At 40.9% G+C, this 20,835-nt stretch overlaps 1 protein-coding gene across 3 annotated transcripts in view; it reads right to left on the bottom strand.

The window, feature by feature from the left end:
* LOC102115526 (V-type proton ATPase subunit S1-like protein) overlaps positions 1 to 20,835 on the bottom strand; it is a 112,821-nt gene that overhangs the window by 8,385 nt on the left and 83,601 nt on the right. For all 3 annotated transcript variants that reach the window (XR_012413816.1, XR_012413817.1, XR_012413818.1), the window contains 2 exons: positions 19,801 to 20,491; positions 16,440 to 16,492 (listed from right to left, as the gene is read on the bottom strand). The gene's annotated coding sequence lies outside the window, so the exon portion shown is untranslated. The remainder of the gene's footprint in view (positions 1 to 16,439; positions 16,493 to 19,800; positions 20,492 to 20,835) is intronic.

The following is a 20,835-nucleotide window of genomic DNA, read 5'->3' as shown; positions in this document are numbered from 1 at the left end:
TTGCAGAGGAAGAAACTGAGCACAGAGACATGAAGTAAATTTACCAAGAATGTCATATCAAAGGAGTAGATTTGGGAAGGAACCCCGGTTTTCATGAGTCCAAAACCTACTATTTTGACTATTAGATCTAAATGACTCACAAAAATTTATTTACACTTCATCATTTTACTAAATAACTATAAAAGAATAAAGAAGCTGTTTTAATTTGAAACACAGACTGTTTGATGGAAAAAACAAATCTACGTATCAAGTAATGTGGGTTCTTCATGGGAAATAAACATCATGTCCAAAGTATCACTGTTCTTATAAAAAGAATTTGCTGAGGAGGAAAAGACAAGTTTCACCTGCCCTCAACCCCCACAGTGAAATAGCAATTTGAATTAGTTCACAATTAGCCCAATTCAGAGTCAGCTGTTATTCACACTTAGTGTAGCAGAAATTCATTTGTAGGCAGTGTTAACCAGTTCTTCAATACAAGGTAATTTCAAATTGAAAAATATACAGAAAGGTAATATTTTGATATTTTGAATATTTGAAATTAAATGTAATTGGGAAATTCTTGATTCAAGTTGGTTAATCATTTTTGGGAAAAACTGTCAAATAGCATTGATTTTAAAAGAACCTTGGATAGCACATATATCCAATATGTCCATAGAGTTGTGCATTTCTTGTGTGATAAATAAAGCTTATGATAAACCAGAACCTTGCCAATGGTCTGCTGTGCAGAACTCCACAGAGACATCCAAACTGATATGCCAATAAAGATCACACACCCTTTTCCAAGGAGTAAATAGGCACGATAGCAAACAACGTAGGCTTACCAGATGAGTGAGAACATTTGCAAACAAATGAGTAGCAGTAATAATTTACTTCAAACTCTTCACAGGTCTGGCACCAAATTTTAATCCGTATGTGTATAACCAATAAAAGCCAAGGGATCTATGTAGTCCAATTTTAGAGTAATATTACATTCAGGAAAAGAAAGTCCAGAAACCAAAAATAACTTTAAAAGTCACTCAAATAATTTACTTGCATTTCTGAAAGACCCCTGATATGGTTTGGCTGGGTCCCCATCCAAATCTCATCTTGAATTCCTGTGTGATGGGAGGGACCTAGTGGGAGGTAATTTAATCACAGGGGCAGGTCTTTCCTGTGCTGTTCTCATGATAGTGAATAAGTCTCACAAGATTTGGTAGTTTTGAAAAGGGGAATTTCCCTGCAAAAACTCTCTTTTTTTGTCTGCCGCCACGTGAGACATGCCTTTCACCTTCCACCATGATTGTGAAGTCTCCCCAGCCATGTGAAACTGTAAGTCCAATAAACCTCTGTCTTTTTGTAAATTACCCAGACTCAAGTATGTCTTTATCAGCAGCATGAAAACAGACTAATAAAGTAAATTGGTACCAGTAGAGTGGGGCACTGCTAAAAAGATACCCAAAAATGTGGAAGCAATTTTGGAACTGGGTAGCAGGTAGCAGTTACAACAGTTTGGAGGGCTCAGGAGAAGATAGGAAAACGTGGGAAAGTTTGGAACTCCTTAGAGACTTGCTGAATGGCTTTGACCAAAATGCTGATAATGATACGGACAATGAAATCCAGGCTGAGGTGGTCTCAGATAGACATGAGGAAATTGTTAGGAACTGAAGCAAAGGTGATGCTTGTTATGTTTTAACAAAGAGACTAGCAGCATTTTGCCCCTGTCCTAGAAATCTGTGGAAGTTTGAACTTGAGAGAGATGATTTAGGGTATCTGGCAGAAGAAATTTCTAAGCATCAAAGCATTCAAGAGGTGACTTGAGTATGTTAGAGGCATTCGGTTTCATAAGGGAAGTAGAGCATAAAAGCTTGGAAAATTTGCAGCCTGACAATGCAATAGAAAAGAAAATCCCATTTTCTGAGGATAAATTCAAGCCAGCTACAGAAATTTGCATAAGTAATGAGAAGCCAAAAGTTAATCCCCAAGAAAATGGGGAAAACGTCTCCAAGTCATGTCAGAGGTCTTTATGTCAGCCTCTCCTATCACAGGCCTGGAGGCCTATGAGGAAAAAGTGGTTTCGTGAGCTGGGCCCAGGGTCCCTGTGCTGTGTGCAGCCTAGGGACTTGATGCCCTGTGTCGCAGCCACTCCAGGCATGGCTGAAAGTGGTCAATGTAGCGCTTGGGCCATGGCTTCAGAGGGTGCCAGCCTCAAGCCTTGGCAGCTTCCATGTGGTGTTGAGCCTGCCAGTGTGCAGAAGTCAAGAATTGGGATTTGGGAACCTCCACCTAGATTTCAGAAGATGTATGGAAATGCCTGGATGCTCAGGCAGAAGTTTGCTGTAGAGGCAGGGCCTTCATGGAGAACCTCTGCTAGGGCAGTGTGGAAGGGAAATGTGGGGTCGGAGCCCCCACACTGATTCCCCACTGGAGCACTGCCTAGTGGAGCTGTGAGAAGAGGGCCACCATCCTCCAGACCCCAGAATGGTAGATCTACCAACAGGTTACACCATGTGCCTGGGAAAGCCGCGGACACTCAACACCAGCCCATGAAAGCAGTCAGGAGGGAGGCTGTACCTTACAAAAGCACAGGCAGAGCTGTCCAAGACCATGGGAACCCATCTCTTGCATCAGTGTGACCTGGATGTGAGACCTGGAGTCAAAGGAGATCATTTTGCTCTTCTGGATTTCAGACTTGCATGGGGCCTCTAGCCCCTTTGTTTTGGCCAATTTCTCCCATTTGGAACAGCTGTATTTACCCAATGCCTATACCCCCATTGTATCTCAGAAGAAACTAACTTGATTTTGATTTTACTGGCTCATACGTGGAAGGGACTTGCCTTGTCTCAGATGAGACTTCAGACTGTGAACTTCTGAGTTAATGCTGAGATGAGTTAAGACTTTGGGGGACTGTTGGGAAGGCATGATTGGGTTTTGAAATGTGAGAACACGAGATTTGGGAGGTGCCAGGAGTGGAATGATATGGTTTGGCTGTGACCCCAGCCGAATGTCATCTTGACTTCCCACGTGTTATAGGAGGGACCCAGTGGGAGGTAATTGAATCATGACAGCAGGTCTTTCCTGTGCTGTTCTCATGATAACGAATAAGTCTCACAAGATCTAATGGTTTTAGAAAGGGGAATTTCCCTGCACAAACTCTCTTTTCTTGTCTGCCACCATGTGAGACGTGCCTTTCACCTTCCACAATGATTGTGAGGTCTCCCTAGCCACATGGAACAGTAAGTTCAATAAACCTCTTTCTTTTTGTAAATTGCCCAGTCTCAGGTATGTCTTTATCAGCAGCATGAAAACAGGCTAATATGACCCCATTTATAATAGCAACAACAAATTATAAACCTTATTTTTTCTTTCCCAATTCTTTAGGGCCCAGAACTACTCCCAGAGACTGATAATAGCTAAATTTTTCAAATCTCTCTATTGAAACACAGCCATAAAGAGTAGGTGGTATTATTGATACACTCACTCCTTTCTGACCATTCCTCTGTGGGAAGAATATACTTCCCTATCCCATTAATATTGGCCTTGATCATGTGACTTGCTTTGACCAGAAGAATGAGAACAGATGTAATGTATCCCACAACCAAGCAGACACTTTAAATGTGCTTGTATAGTTTGACTTGGTCTCCTATGCGAACTTCTATCTGCTCTCTGCCATAAGAAGAAAAAGTTCCAAGTAGACACATAGAATAGACATGAACTTGACCCAGAGCCTGAAATGAAGTCACCAAAGCTGACCACAAACCTATGAATGAAAAATCAATGTCTGGCTATGTAAGATGCTGAGATCTAGTGGTGTTTGTTACACGGTATATTGCAACAAAAGCTGATACACAATGCAAATTTTCTCCTTTCCCTCTGCTTCCCCTGTCTCCATCCCCAGCAAGCAAGAACTCCACTTCTTTAGGAAGGGAGAGGAGAGATAAATTGGAATATGCAGTGCAAAATCAACTTGACTGGGAGAAGGAAAACATTATTACCTACATAATGATGAGAAAAGTGACATCATGCCATATCAAAGGAGGCAGTCTCTAAGACTGAGAAATAAAATCAGTGCAGCCATCAGTGAGCCCTGAAGTCAGCAAGGAGAGAAGCAGAGGCAGTGTCACCCAAGGTCCAATTGGAGAACTATAATCATCTCAAATAAAAATATAAGCCACTTTAGCTGACTTATGTGCAAGGAAGAGTGGGCTTTTGGGGCCTGGTATAAGTAAGTATGCTGAGGGGAACTTAAGCCGGACAGGCCTGTAATGACTGCCCATACCTACTTGATAGTTCTCCACCCTGGATTGATCCAAGAACCCTGTGGCCCATGATCATGGCCTTAAAAATAATAGTGATATTCTCTCTTGTAGGAAGCTAAATACATAACTTAGAGCCTTCTCTTTAATTAAGCCAATACATTCGTCATACCAGTTGCCTTTGCGCTTCCATCCTGCCGTGTGGCAGACTGAGGACTTGGTATTAATGTAGGTTTTGTATCATGAGAAGTCTAGCCCTTGACACATGCAGTTCCTTGGCAAAAAGTATTTATGGTTGAAATGTCCTTAACTGAATGACCAGTTGGGATGTTCTTAGAAACTACCAGAAGCTGGGAGCTTCCCTGCCTCTAGACAGACTGAGGATCATAAACCTTGCTCAGCAAAGTAGCCACCTGAAGGCCCACAGTATCGTCTCTGATCATGTGCCAGGACCACTCCATTAAGATGAGTTCTGAAAATAGACTGACGCTTTGATTAAATCCAACATTAAGCCTGGATTTTCCTCAGGCTCCTGAAGGTCAGAGTCAATGTAGGCTCCAGGTAAGGAAGCCTTCACTGCCTCAGAAAAGTATAAACTCCTTAAGAGCCTTCTCTTTGCTACTGCTCACCATGCTAATGTCACACACACACACACACACACACACACACACACACACACCTCAAAGCAATAAAAAAATTAAACCAGCTGTTATTTTTCAAGTACCATGTCTCCCTGCTGCTGCCTAAAGGAGCCCTGTTTAAATGCTTTTTCTTTGTTTTTTCTTACTCCTTTCTTCTTCAGAAAACACCTCTTTTTTCTAACAAATTAATAAAGCAAGTCATTTTTCACCAACTTACAAATACCAAGATAGGAAAATCCACTGTAAAGAGCTGATGAGGCAATTATAAGGGATGAGGAATGAATGCTAACATTTCTGCCCTGCCTGTGTGACTAAGATTTATAACTGTAAACCTGCAAATCTCTGGCTTATGTATGCAAATATGGGTCCAATTAGTGATTCACCTGCAACTGCTAATTAAAAGGCCTGGGGTGATGGATTGCCACTAAGCAGGCAGGCAGGGGCCTGACTGTCCAGCATCATCTATTCCCACACAAAGGAAAAAAGATTAGTTCCCTAAAGAACCATCAGAATTTTATATCTACTAATTTGGAAGAAAAAAATAAGTCATATGGGAAAATGTAATTATAATGCAGCTAGAAAATAAAAACAGGCAAATCAAACCAAGCATTGTTGCATCATTAAAGGAGAAAATAACCGTTCTGAGTAATTTTCCCATGGAATTCGGAACAAAAAAAAAAGAATTGGAAAAAGGTTTGGAAGAAACCACATGTGATTCTTTCCCCTCCAATTACAACAAATTTCCATAGTTCTCAACTCAGCAAAATGCCTGAACCAAAGCTTGGCAAATAGCAGAGAATAAAGTTATTAATAAAAAAAAAAATTCAAGTCCAAGCCTCCCAGACAGAGCCAGGTTGAATAGGTTCTTGTATTACTTAAACTAGGTTTGGAGATGTTGATTCAATTCCTGACTTCCAGTTTCAGCTAAAACAATCCAATTAAAATTAAAAAAAAAAAAAAAAAAAAAAAAAAAAAAGCCCTGCTTTTCACAGCCCACAAGTAGTAACATCTATAGATCTCTAGTTCCCTCTTATATAAAATGCTAGAATAGAATATCTCTTCCTTTGTCAGCCCCTTGGCTCAGTCACACAGACGTAAATTACCAAACCATTGCTGTGGCTACAGTGCTTTATGATCTGCTGTCCCTCAAACCCACACCTCTTCATGACTGTCATGTCTCAACCCAAAGGACAACCACGGCAGCTCCTATTTGGACCAAGAGCCAGGCCTGTGGCCACACAGACCTCGCCTTCAAAGGGCTGCTAAATGCAGGGTCTTGTTGGGTTAGGAGTGTTTCTTCCAGGCAGCCCTAGCACGTGTGGGGTATATGAGAGCTCTTGCAGAATGGCTTCCCACACATGGCATCCTAGAGGACCTAATGAGGTGTCACATAAAAAATACTCCTTAATTAAGTGACCTCAGAGGGGGAAATAGCAGGTGGGCAATGTCAGGGTGCTACTGGCAGGAAAATCAAATAGATGCTTATTAGCTTTACCTCATCAGTAAATATCACTGCCTTGGAGAATGAAGAAAAACAATAAATAACCCTTAGTATCTAGAAACATTGGCCTTTTAGCACACACAACTACCCCACCCAGTCTTCCGTTTGCTCTGCTTTATTTACAGTCCCTTATATTAAACTCATACACTAATTAGTTTTACCCTCATTAATTATTTGTATTTACAGTTAAAATATATCACATCTTCCTAGGTGAAATGTATTTGAGTATTTGCTGAGTCCTACTACGTGCCAGGTGCTTCTTGGTGTATTATCTTCGGAAACCTTTACACCAACCAGGTGAGGCTGTGAGTTGCCCGACATCATTCAGTTATCAAGTAGAAGAGAGGCATTCAAGCCTCGGTTCCATGGCAGCTGCCACCCACTATTGACGGGACCCACTTTCTCCCCCATCTTTGTCGTCTAATTTGAGTGTGTTCCCTATTCTTTTTGGAATCATCTTTTTGTGGCTTTTACCCACTGATCCTTGCTCTCCTCATTCTTCTGTTTTCTAAGCTTTTCTCAATTCTCTGCACTTCTTTCTTTATACTCTTAATTCTTTACCCTTCGCCTTTTCCCTTGATACTGGGCACCCCAAATCCTCACATTAGCAATACACCAAGGAAAGACACAGACTATTCATACCATCTACCCTGACTCCCTCATTTAAAGAAACCAACGACGGGAAAAGTTAGGCAACAAATCCAAGGGCCCACTGATAGTCAGGAGTTGGACTATGTTAAAACAATTAATTGGGAAGCCATTAGGCTGAGATGGCTCCAGCACATTGGGTTATATAAGCAAACAGAAACTTAACTCACTGCAAACAGTCAAACAAAACTTAGGCTTAACTAATCAGAAACCGCCAACTCACCTCTAGCTAGAGACTTTCTACTTTAACCAATGACATCTTTTATTTGTTTTGTTTTCAAAAACACATTATAAAAGTTTATCTTTTCACACCTTCAGGAGAACCCTGAACTGCTTACAGTCCAGTGCTACCCAATTCGTGAATTGCTATCTGTTCAAATAAACTTATTACAATATGAATGTGCCTAATTTTATGTTAATAACAGTGTAAAAATTAAATCTTAATTTTCACTTTGGTGTTTTTTCAGGCTCTACAAGTTTCCTCTCATGTTCCTTAACCATAATCACACAGTACAAGTCCACTTGTCCTCACTGAATAGCTTTCCTGGAGATCTGCACCCCACCCGGGCTGTCCTGTTCAGCACTTTCAACATGTGTGCACCAGACTTGAGCTCCCTGAGGGCACAGACCTTGGTTTTTTGCCTTTGTGTCTCCAGCACTTGACACTGAGTTGGCACCTATAAAGGATTCTTGGATGGATGGATGGATGGATGAATGAATGAATGAATGAATGAATGAATCCTGTTTCTTCACAGGTCCCAAAACACACCTTCCCCATTTCTACCTAGATTGTCTTCAAGTTCTCCCTGCCTGAAACACTTTACCCCACTGGTTTATTCTCCTGGTTTATGCCATTCACATTTCAAAGACAAGCTCAAATCCCTTCTCTTCCGTTGAGCATTTGCAAAGCACTCCAGCTTACCTGGATTTTTCTCATCCCTAATCTCCTGTAGAAATCATCCATCTAGGATGGACATGGTGGCTCAGGCCTGTAATCCCAGCACTCTGGGAGGCCAAGGCAGGTGGATCACGAGGTCAGGAGATGGAGACCATCCTAGCTAACATGGTGAAACCCTGTCTCTACTAAAAATACAAAAAATTAGCCAGGTGTGGTGGCGGGCACCTGTAGTCCCAGCTACTCGGGAGGCTGAGGCAGGAGAATGGCATGAACCTGGGAGGCAGATCTTGCAGTGAGCTGAGTTCACACCACTGCACTCTAGCCTGGGTGACAGAGCAAGACTCCGTCTCAAAAAAAAAAAAAAAAAAAAAAAAGAAAAAAAAAGAAATCATCCATCTATATAATTCAATTTAAAATTTAATTATATGTAGTTTGCTTCATTCATGTGAGTCTTATCACAAGATCTTTAGGAATAAGTATCAATTCTTATATTAAAATAATAATTAGAATGTAGCTAGAGCTTTGTAGCTCACAAAGTACTTTTTTCACACAATATTGTCTCCTTTAGTCCTCTCAGCAACCCCACGGGGTAGGCACTGGATGCATCTGCTCTAGTTCCAGGTGTGCTTCCGCCTGCTTCTGTGATCCTCAGAGCCAAGGCTCTTCCTTCACAGGCTGCCCTGTGCCATGTGGGGATCCCACTGATACACTTGTCAATGGACAAAAGAACTGATATATACATTCAGTAGCACTTCACATGTATTTAACCATATGCTTTTTGAAATTAATACCCCAACACTTCCCTAATCTACATTTTTCTATCTTTCATTTCATCTTAATCCTCTATTTCCCCTTTATCCCTGTTGAAACAAATTAGGTGCATAATTAGAAATCTGGGTTCCTTTCACTCAGCCTTTAGATCATAAACTCATTGCACAGTTAACATTTTAGGGTGATTAAAGCCATTGCCACATATCTACTGTCAAAGAAGATTTAGGATTTGGTCATGGAGGCTACCTGAGATTATCCCATTTATTATACCACTGGGGAAAAGTAAAGATATTGGTGCTTGTTCTACCTGAAAGACAAGTTAATATGAATCAGGGTGATAGGAACTTATTCCCAGGTGATTATGTTTTCTCCTTTTGAAAGAACTTGGGTCACAGAAGTACCGAAGGAGCTCAAAGGAGGTTCTTATAAAAGAGTGAAGACCCATTGTCTGTTGCCTTCTACTCAGAATCAATGCCCAACAATGATCCTGAATTTAAGGAGCCCTCCACTTGGGCTAAGTGAACACTAACATTTTCATTCTGCCAGTGGTTTTTGTTGCTTTGGGTAACAACTTTGCATTTAAAAAATTCTTTCCCCTCGATTTCACCAAGTGTATTCTCTTACAAAAGTTCATGATCTAATTGCACTTTTTATAACATGAACTTACATGCATGTTGTAACATGCAGTTATCATGCTTGCTCTGGGGACAAGTTAGGGGCAGCCTGAGAGAATAAAAGTTATATAAGAATTAAGGTTTTTTAAATGAAATCCTGAAACTATTCCATATGATACTACACATACATATCATTGTACAGTTGTCAAAACTCATAGATTGTACAACACCCAAAGTGAACCTTAGTCTAAACATGGACTTTGGGTGGTTATGGTGTATCAATGTAGGTCCATCAATTATAAGAAATGTATCACTCTGATGGGGGATGTTAATAATGACAGAAGCTATGCATGTGTGGGGCAGGGATATATAGGATATCTCTCAAGTTTGCTATGAACCAAAAACTGCTCTAAAAAAGTCTTAAAAAAAGTCTATTTTAAAAAATAAAATTCAGCTTCTGCTAATATACACACATACATGCACATGTTCAATACTATTCTATTTTTTGTTTTATAAGAGTCAGAAATATTCATGTACCTTGATTGCAAGTCGCTTTTACTTTCACATCATGACATTTCAGTGAAAAAGAAACAATGAAAAGTGGGTTCCAATAAAGAGGCCAAGAAACCCACTGAAAGAATTAAGTCTGATTCCCAATAACTGTGGAAAAACCTCAACAGAAATTCAGCCAGCTTATGGTCAGTTTTAAACTTAAATTCATCTTCAAGATTTACTAGCTAGAAGAGATGAGTTGTAGAAATCGATGCTTGCACAGCCTTTTCCAATCTTCACTCATAATTATCCCTCAGGAAAGAATGCTTTATTTTATTTTCTGCCTTTTATCCACAACCTGTCAACAACCTCTTCCATGCAACTGGCAAGTGAAAACCCTCTGTCAATAAACAGCTCATGCACTTGTCTATAGCTTCGGGAGCTTCTTTCTGAGGTTCCCCACATGAACAAAGGACAAGGCTCTTTCTTGGGCAGTTCCAATAAAGTAGCTTCAGCCACTTTATTAGAAACTAGCTAGACAAGGCTGGGTGCGGTGGCTCACGCCTGTAATCCCAGCACTTTGGGAGGCCGAGGTGGGCAGATCATGAGGTCAAGAGACTGAGACCATCCCGGTCAGCATGGCGAAACCCCGTCTCTACTAAAAATACAAAAAAATTAGCTGGGCTTGGTGGCACGTGCACTTAGGAGGCTGAGGCAGGAGAATCGCTTGAACCTGGGAGGTGGAGGTTGCAGTGAGCTGAGATCGTGCCACTGCACTCCAGCCTGGTGACAGAGTGAGACTCTGTCTAAAAAACAAAAGAAAGAAAAAAAGAAACTAGCTAGACAATAATCTAGACAGAGCTGCTTTTCTGCTGTTGTATCTACTCTTCCCTCAGCACTGGTTTTCTGAAGCTCCCAGTGGTCTAATTTTTCAAATCATTTGTCTACTTCCAACTATCCTTGGTAGAAGGTTCTAGTGATAAATATATTACGACTGAACCAAGCTTTCTCTAGTTTATTAATTCAAACAAATTAATTAATTATTCAAACATGTGCTTCCTGAGGCCCATAACAACTTCTTTCAACTCCAGATTGTCAAGCACTCACATGTGTGTTATCTTTGGAATTGCAACCAGTAAGAGGGAAAGTAGAATGGTCAGAAAGCAGAGAAGGAAACCTGTTTTCTTAGAAAAATGTCAGAAGCCATCTCTTATCTCAAATCAACAAAGACTGTGAAAGGAAAGAGAAAAAAAAATGAATATTGTATATAGGCCATAATCCATCACTGTAAGTCCAGTAAACCTATCACAAGAACGTCCAAGCTTGCTTCTGTTTTCTAATAACATTTCTTTGCCCATCAAATAAGAATTAAGATCCTTATCTTGTTATGGTGGCAACATGCCTTGCTTTAGGATGGAATATCATTTAGAATTTGTACTCAGAAATTGTCTTGACACTTTTCTCTTGTCTACTTTAAGAGAAAGAGAAAGCCCAGGAGAAAAAGAAGTATTCAGGGAGTGAAGAAGTATTGAGTTCCTTTTATAGGAACTTTGTAACCCTTCTTTTCAGCACTGGTTCTTCATTTTAGGAAGAGCTGGAGATAAAAATTGTGAGGTTAATCAGAATACGGGTCTCATGTAATGCATTTCATGTGTCTTCTAATGATTCCTAGTAAATCCTAATAGGTTAGGGAAAGTGGTCCATTAGCTGCTGTGTCTTCCATCTGCCAAATCCTTTCCCACAATCCTTGGTAAATTCCCCAAATCTGCCTTTTTTTTTTTTTTTTTTTTGGTGTGTGTGTGTGTGTGAGAGAGAGAGAGAGAGACAGAGAAAGAGAGACAGAGCCTTGCTCTATCACACAGGCAGAGTGCAGTGGCACAGTCATGGTTCACTGCAGCCTCGATCTCTCGAGCTCAAGCATGTTCATCCTACCTCTGCCTCCCAAGTAGCTAGGACTACAGGCACACGCCACCACACCCAGCTAATTTTTGCATTTTTGTTTGTTTGATTTTGGTTTTCATTTGGTTTGGTTTGGTTTTCTGAGACGGAGTATCACTCTGTCGCCCAGGCTGGAGTTCGGTGGCACGATCTCAGCTCACTGCAACCTCCATCTCTCGGGTTCAAGTGATTCCTCCTGCCTCAGCCTCCTGAGCAGCTGGGACTACATATACGTGCCACCACGCCAAGCTAATTTTTATGTTTTTAGTAGAGATGGAGTTTCACCATATTGGCCAGGCTGGTCTTGAACTTCTGACCTCATGATCCACCCGCCTTGGCCTCCCAAAGTGCTGGGATTACAGGTGTGAGCCAACGTGTCTGGCCAATTTTTGCATTTTTAGTAAAGACAGGGTTTCACCATGTTGCCCAGGCTGGTCTCAAACTCCTGGGCTCAAGCGATCTGTCTGCCTTGGCCTCCCAAAGTCCAGGGATTACAGGCGTAAGCTACCACACCCAGCCTCTGGCTTTTTTCTAGCCACAATCAACTTTTATTCAATTAACTAAGTCTCCAAAACTTCTCATGCTCCCACGAGGAAGTGAGTAGAGGTATAAATGAAACAAGATTGGCTATGTTAATAATTTTTGAATCTGAGGGATGAGTATGTGAGGGTTTATTACACTCTTCATTAGCTGTAGATATACTTTTATGTATATTTGAAATTTTCCTTAATAAATATTTTACAATAAAAAGTCTATCAATCATCTCAGTCAAGTGCAGTGTTTTAAATAATAAATTCTGAAAAAAAATCTTCAAAAAAATACTATAGCATCATAGCTATTTTAAATTCTGTCCCTAGGCAATGTAACAGAGCCCTTTTTTGCCCCTTACTGCAGGTAATTCAGATGATGCACTCTTTCCTCACCTCCTCTCTGCTCTTCTCTTGCACTTATAAAACATAATCAGTCGTTTAGACTGGAGTGTGGTGGATTCTTGGTTCTATGATTCTCAATAGTGTATACATCTCCTCTTCCGGCTAGGAAAGGCAACCCCTAAAGGAATGGCTTTGCCAACTTACAAATTAGTTGGGAAGATCATTTGTGGGCAAATCCTTTGCACCTCCAATGTAGTAGATGCTGTTGGTGCCCTCCTCCGATCCCCTTCACCAGCTAGGACAACAGCCTCTCGCTGCAGAGAAGGTTGGCCAGGGCCGTGCTGATAAACGTTTAACATCTGGCTGCCTGCAGGAGTGTAAGGCCTGGGATTTGTAGCTTTTGTTGATTTTCATGACGTAATGCTTCCATCATGGCCGATTGCAAGCTGTCAGGGTGAAGTCACAGAACGGGCATTTGGGAAGTGCTGTGCAGTCAGCACTTGTGAGCTGTGGTTGAGCTGACTCCAGCACACCATGGCTACGTACAGCTTGTAACTGTTCCTTTCTCTGGGGAATTGCCTCCTGACTGAAGACTGTCGCCTTTCAGGCTTCACTCATGGATATCCGTAAATGATGACCAACTGATATGGGTGTACAAAATTCCAGCCCCCGTGCCTCGAGGTGGGTCAATTCTGTGGTATGAATTATTCATCAGAACCCACCCACACGCACACAATGAATCAGATCACATTCCTTGAGAGGACATCATTGTACAGCTCTTTGCCCTTTCCTCTCCTGCTTCTCTCACTTATTAGCAGGTTTTTCCCCCTAAAGAATATGCCATGCCCTTAGGGAATTGCATGCAGCTGAATGCTTGCCTCAGGCACTGCTTCAAGGGAACCCAGCCTGAGATACATTCAAAACGTACCCCAAGGGGCAAGCTTTCCTAAAACTTCCCTCCAATACACTCCAAATAATACAAAGAGATAATTCTAATCTTAGGAGATACAAAAGTACAACCCAAAGCATCCAACTACAGACCCCACATTTTTAAAGTCTTTTTTCACAGTAAAAATGCATGCAAAATTTTAACCTATGTTCCATAATATCTCTGTTTAACCCTAGAAATGTCATATTTTTTCTCCAGAATTCTTGTGTAGAGTCCATGTTCCAAGATGCTAGATTGTATACATCCCATGGCTGTTCCAACTATGAAGGTAAACGTGCCCAAGTCAGAAAAGCCTGAATAAACTTGAAAGCCACTCAAAGCCTGGCTGCTCAGCTTTCAACTCGCAATGAGCAGTGTGCATTGCCAATCCTCAGAGACTGTCTCTTCAGCACTAGAAGGTCAGAGCAGACCTACTCCAAACACAGTATTACTGTATCCCAGTTTCTCCTTTAGTTTCATCAGGAAGGAAGGAAGGGAGGGAGAGTAAAAAAAGAAAGGAATTCCACCACCAAGAGTTAGACTTCAAAATGATCTTCATGTATTCTTTCGTGTCTTCCTTTTACAGATGGGAAAACTAAGATCTGAAGCACAAAGTAATTTACTGAAGGTCACAAAAGCAGTTAATGCTGGAACCAAAATCCCCACATCTCTGGATTTTCAGGCAGGTTTCTCTCCTTGCCCATGTTGCCTGCCCAGCTTCTGAGGACAACCTTGATTGTCCTGTGAACTGGGGTCACTCAGTCAAATGCCTCTGCTGATACCCCAAGGTTGAATGGCAGTTTATTTAGCATGGCAGCTTTCAGACTCCAAGTGTTTCTGAGTGTGTGTTAGAAACCACTACTTCATCCAAAACTGACCAAAGTGGAGAATTGTTTTGTACTTCCCAGCTGTATTTCCTTGACAATAGATGGTCTGAGAATGCCCTCTGGTGCCTTCCTACTGTGTCTTCAAGCACTTCAGAGGCAGGAGGTGGCTGTGGGAAAGGATGAAGAAAAGCTAGGCTCCTGGAAATGGTTTTTTCTCTCAAAAAATGTGGCGTGGGTGTGCTGTCAGCACACTGTGGCAGGATTCGACCAGGAAGTTGGATAAAAACATACTGTGCGGTTACACCTCCTCTGTTGCATTTGCCTTTTTTTCTCTAATGATGAATATAATTCTTTTTAATTGCACCATTATTTAAATACTTATTCAACTCATATTAATACAAGGCATAGAAACAATAACAAATTGGTAGGCATAAAAATCTCTGACACGATTTTAATTTAGGCGTATCCTTTTCTGGTTTTCTGCATAGTATGATTACCGTTTCTCAAGAACATGAGCAAAAGCACACTCCCTGGGTCCCCAGAATGGAGTGCACCTTCTCAAGTACACTGCCACGTTAGTTTTAATTACATGTATTTGAGAAAAAGAAGATTGACACTTCTTCCCCAAGATGCACCCCTCAAGAAGTTGAAAGGAGCACTGACTAGAACAAAGGGAAAAAAAGCAATTAAAGGCTCTCTAGGGCTATGACTTAGATACATTTGTCCCTTTTAATCCTTACATTGATCAGAAATATGAAATATAAGATTTGGGAAGGAGAGTGTCTATTTTAGCCCTCCCTCACATCAGGACTGGTCATGGCAATACCTGTCATTTATTGACTATTAACTCAATGCCAGGTAATATAAGTATTTCTCGTGAATTATTTCATTTAAATCCTCACAACCACCTCAGGAGAAAGGTGCTATTGTTTTCTGCATTGTATAGATGAGAAACTTGAGTCATGGAGATATTAAATGCATTGCCCAAGGTCACTCAGCCACTAGCAAGGCCAGAGCTCAAGCATCAATCTGCTCGGCTCCCAAGCCCATGCTTTTAGCCCTCCGGATATATGGCGTCCACAACTTTCCTAAACAGCCTTCCTGTTCCCTCTCCTTAAATTCATCCAACAACGAGCAAATCATTCTATTATCTAACAGCTCTCATTGCTTAAATCACTCCTGTTACCCCATATTTGGTACCGGAGTGATGCAGCAGTTTGCTCCCTGTTCTACTTGACCTTCCTTTAAATATTTGAAACCAGATTATCAGGTCACTAGTCCACTTTCCCAGCTTGCTCTTCTCTAACTACAATGTCCCAAGGTCCTCCAACTGTTCCTTGATTAAGTCGCTTTCCAGGCCTTTCACTACCCAGGTTCACTCCAGCTGTGTAGCAGCTCTCCCCACAAAATGGAAATGCGATCGCTAGCAGTGAACAACACCCTAAATGTAGTCTGACTATAGCAGGGCAGAGTGGGACTACTGCCTCCTTATTACCGAAATCATTTCTAATTAAAAGGCATCTTTAATTCTTACAGCAGTTGTATCACATTGGTCATTCGTGTGGTGACCACAGCCACCAAAAAACCCTTGGCCTTTCTCCCACGGAAAGTAAGATCTTCCCCTAGCAAAAATGCACACTAAAGTTCTGAACTACAATGAAGGATTTATTTAATTTAAATTTCATATTCTTATTTGTTCTGAGTTCTTAATTTTTCCTCACTATTGAGATCATCCAAACCTCAGGTCAAGATGGCCAAAAAGGTGAGTCCACAGACAGCCCTGAAGCCTCCCTCCCAAGTGGCACCCACTGGAATTCAGTGCCCTTCACATATCCCTGTCCAACTGGCCACAAAGTCTCCTAGCTTCACTGTCACCCTGCTCGTATACCTTCATCTTTCCCACAAGGACGTCATAAGAGGCTCTATCAAACGTCTTCCTGAAATCCAGACACATTTTGTCTGTGGAATTTCCCCTCCCCACCAGTCTCCCCACTCTATCAAAAAAGGAAGCAAAGTTCATTGGGCATATCTTGTTTTTAAGCAAACCCACATTTAGCGAATCCATATTTATACATACCACCAGGCTCAACAGGATGTTTATTTCAGAAAATGAACGTTCTTCCAAGAAACCTAATTTTAAATAGAATAGAGAAATAACATTTTAGCTACATTTTTTCACTTGTAAAAGCACTTGAAAAAACATATATTTTCAGGTCCATCAATACCACCATGGGGCTCAGCATTTATCATAGTATTTAAGTGATAGACGCCACTTAAATACTATATTTCCGAAATATAATTAAACTTTGACCACAACTGCATTAATCAGGATTGGAACTTTACCTGCATCATACTTTAACCAGAGAAGTAAATCTCACCAAGGCAATTTGATATCTGGATTGAGTTCTGTATTCAGAATACATTAAATTCCACCTTCTAAAACTTTCTGGACAATGACCAGAATGTCTGCCATTCCGGACAATGAAAATTGAGCTGCCATTGAAAGACTTCGATATCACAGATAAAGATCCCATTGCATAAGCATACCATACACACTAAAACCAAAAAGTAAAAAAATTAAAAAAAATAGATGAGGACATTTTTTAAAGATATTATTTATTGAAAGTAGTGTAGCATTTATTGAGAATATGTCAGGATGTTCTGAGAGTTTAACAAACGTGAACTCAATCCCTGAAACAACCCTTAATGATAGTCACTTTTATTTTCTTCATTTTTAACAGAAGGGAAGATGAAGGCACAATCAGGTTAAATGACTTGCTCAAAGACACACAGCTAGGAAGTGGCATGGAGCCTCAACAGAGAAAATTAAAAGTGTTATGCTTAAAACTTGAACAAAAAAATTCATAGAGACTTTCCATTCTGCCGTTGGACATTCTCAAAAAATGTCTTAAATACTTTTACTTTTCTCCTCACTTCAGTTGGCAGTGCTATATGTTTCCTCATGAAAGAATAAGTTTAAAAGGTAAGAGAATAAGATAAATACATTCTGCAGTGTCAAAGGTCACACATGGCTGGCTTGAGTTTACCATTCTTGGGTCCTCGAGTTCAATACACTGACTTCAATTCCTGATCCTTGTGGTAGCTCCAATGTCTACTATTCTGCTGGGCTGGCCCTTCGTAGGTACTAAATAAATCTTTATTGAATTCAATGAAGTGAATTTGTTACTGAGGCATTTCAGGCTGCACCATATAAAGATATTAATAATATCCCTAACATTTACCTCAAAATACTTTCCAAGTCTTGTTAGCTTACCCACTCATTTACAAAAGACTTAGACTCACATTTCTATGCATAGGATTTAGGATACTTCGCTCCATGAATTACATTATACTTTTCAGAATTGTGACAGTTAACAGTCACAAACCCCAATAGAATATTCTAACGTGGCCATATTTTACACAAATTCGGAATAGTGTAATATGAAAAATTCATATAGTCTCTTCACACTCAAAATGTGAAGTAATATAAGTGCCTCAAATTTAAATTCTTTCTGAGGATCAAAGAATTTTAAGGCTAGCAGGCCAAATGAACTGTAAAACTGAATTCAGGATATGGTCTGAATTATGCAAGTTTGGAATTACGCAGTCTTGAAGGCCACATCCTTTTCATAAATGCCACCAACCCCAACACATCACCAAGGGACAACACAAAGGAAGCACTGCTGTATAACAACTTGGTGGCTGAAGTCTTGGAGGCCAAACAGGCTCAGAAGCTCCAAGCCAAAGCAGCTGTCCTCAGCCTCTCAAAAATCGATGCAATTACAGAGAAAAATGCTGAGACACACAACAGGAAGATGAAAATTAAACTCAAGAGACCCATGACCAAATTGCACCCATGCGTCTAAATGTTGGTGGTGCTAGCCCTGAAACAGCGGGCTCCCGGGACTCAGAGAACGAATTATCCATCTCCCCTCTCAAACTCTCTAGCCCTTATAGAACCATAGGCTCTCAGACCTCACCTGGATGAGAAACCACAGCTCTCTCAAAGCCTCATCATTTCAGCGTAAGAGATGCTGACAGATAAACAAATTACCAAATGACAAAGTGAGTTTAGCCTTTGTGCACTGGAAGCAATGGCTGGAAATGTTCATGACCAATTCCACAAAGACAGGCAAACATTCACACTCAGAGAGAGAAAGAGAGACAGAGAGAGAGAGAGAGAGAGAGAGAGAAAAGGGATAGAGAGAGAGCGAGACAGAGAGAGAATGAGTAACAGTCTACGGTTTCCCTTCCTCCACTGTATGTCCAGTGAAATTGTCCCTGGTATTTAAGAAAGCAAGGACAGAATGAAAACCTAGGGAAAAAAAGGAATTGAGGTTAAGACCAGAGTGACAATGAAAGTAATGAAGGTGGAAGTCTTTTACAAGCACTTGTGAATCTGAAGCAAGAATGGCTTCTTTTCTTGGGTTTTATCCTTCCAGTGGCCTTCCTAATAGGGAAAAGCTAAAGTCAGTCACTTTCGGTGCCTGTATCAACCTTGTAAGACACACTAAATTCTCTCTGTAATGCATAACTGTCAGCCTCTCTCACTCATCTGGAGTGATTTTTCCAATTAAGCATGACAGACATTTCACTCAAGCCCCCTATTCTAACTCAGAGGCCAGGTCCTGAAGAATGAGACTTCAGTGGCTGCTGACACTTCTTTTGTCACACAAGCCTCTCTAGACAAACAATATTGACTACAAATTTGTCAGGACTTTCTGTGGCCATCAATCATGCCTGCCCTTTTGCCTACTTGTGCGCTCCTGTATTTCCCCTCACTCCCATGCTCAAAACAAGACAAAATTAAACTCAAAAGTGTAACCCTCAAAGTTAGAATCAGCATAAATCCTGGAGTATCTGGAATGTGAATATTCATCTGGCACAACTAATGTACTCCTTACTCTAGAAATTAAAAGCTTTAAAATGATGTACTGCCTCAGAGAAATGTGCACCAGAGTTTCATGTCAGAATGCTTTGGTGTTTGGTGTTTGTCTTTTTGTGTTTGTGTGTGTGTGTGTGTGTGTTTTCATTCTTACATGAGTTCTCAGAAAGTATAGGCAGATAAAGGTCTGACTCACAGGTCTCAAACTCCAATGCCTTCAAGGCTCATAGAGCAGAGACGGGGCAGAGTTAAAAGCATTTGCTGCTGTAGACATCATTATGTATTATCAAGAAATAGTGTGCAGACTGTCCTTTTCTTTTGGCAGAAGCCGAGGCCCTGAGTCCTGCCTGTATGAATGACATGTAAGCTGTGGGCCTGTGATTTTTTTCTGTTCTTTTCTTCTTCAGTCTGGCTTCATCTCAAGAAGGAAAAAAAAAAAAGTACACATCTCCCCATGCGAGAGAAAGGATGACTTACATTACTGAGTGTGTGTGTGTGTGTGTGTGTGTGTGTTGCCCTGAAGTAATGCCAGCATCCAGAACTGCAACCTTACCTTTTTAATCCTTAAGAACCAGAGACATAGTTGCTCCTGCTCAGCAAAGTCTACAGCCATTTCCAAGAGCTCCATGACAACTTGCATGAGGACCAGGCCACCACCATGGTGAGCTCCAAGGTGGGCTGGTCCACGTCTTGTGATCAAAATGACTGATGCTAGCATTTGTCATCATGTAGTTTCCATCATGATAGTTTCTTCTTTTGCTTCTTGAATGAGAAGGAATGGGGATTTTTCAATTAAAGGTTAAAGTATCTTCTTTCTTCAAGGTCTTATTAGCCAACTTGTCAATTGTCTTTCAGCTCAGAGGACAGAAATTCATGGAAATAGGATGCAGGCATCCCTTTTATTTGTCTCCTCCTGCACCTCTGCTACTTGCAGGCACATCCTCAAATGATGAAATATCAACTGCTTCCCAGCATCTTTGGGAGGTGCATATACTTTTACAATGCTGTGTTTGCAAGTTCATTATAATAAAAGCGAAATTCAAAGTTCATAATAATAAAAGCGAAATTCAAAATAAGTACATGTAAAGCAGAATTTTCAGAGCCCCTCTAGTTAACACAGCCATTAATTTGCCTTTCTTCTTTTTCTTGATTTATGAAACTACTAGTTGCAAACTGATGTCGATTCAGAGCAGGAGCCAGGGTGGACAATGGATCTCAGCATCTGACCCTTTTGGAGCAGCTGTCTGAACCACAAGGAAAAATGATCAGGCCTGAAGCCAGTGGGAGAATCATCAAAACAGACAATACAACCCATTTGTTTAATGAAGAAAGAGTTAGGCAACCTACTAGAAACCACAGGCCTGATCCACATTTTTTAAACTTATGACCATGTCTAGAAAAGTTGCTTAACTCTTCTGTGCTCCATTCTTCCAATGCTCAGAGCTCCATGAGACTCATCCAGAGCTCCCATGTGACTCGATGCCTGCCCCACCTCTCCACACCTGCACAACTATCAAAATAACCAGCAAGGAAAGCTTTCTTTAAAAAATGAAGATTCCTTGCCTTTACCCTAGGTCTCATCCAGGCC

Source organism: Macaca fascicularis, chromosome 6 (genome assembly GCF_037993035.2).
Source record: "Macaca fascicularis isolate 582-1 chromosome 6, T2T-MFA8v1.1".
Taxonomy (NCBI): domain Eukaryota; kingdom Metazoa; phylum Chordata; class Mammalia; order Primates; family Cercopithecidae; genus Macaca; species Macaca fascicularis.
This window is presented reverse-complemented; position numbering and strand designations above follow the sequence as displayed.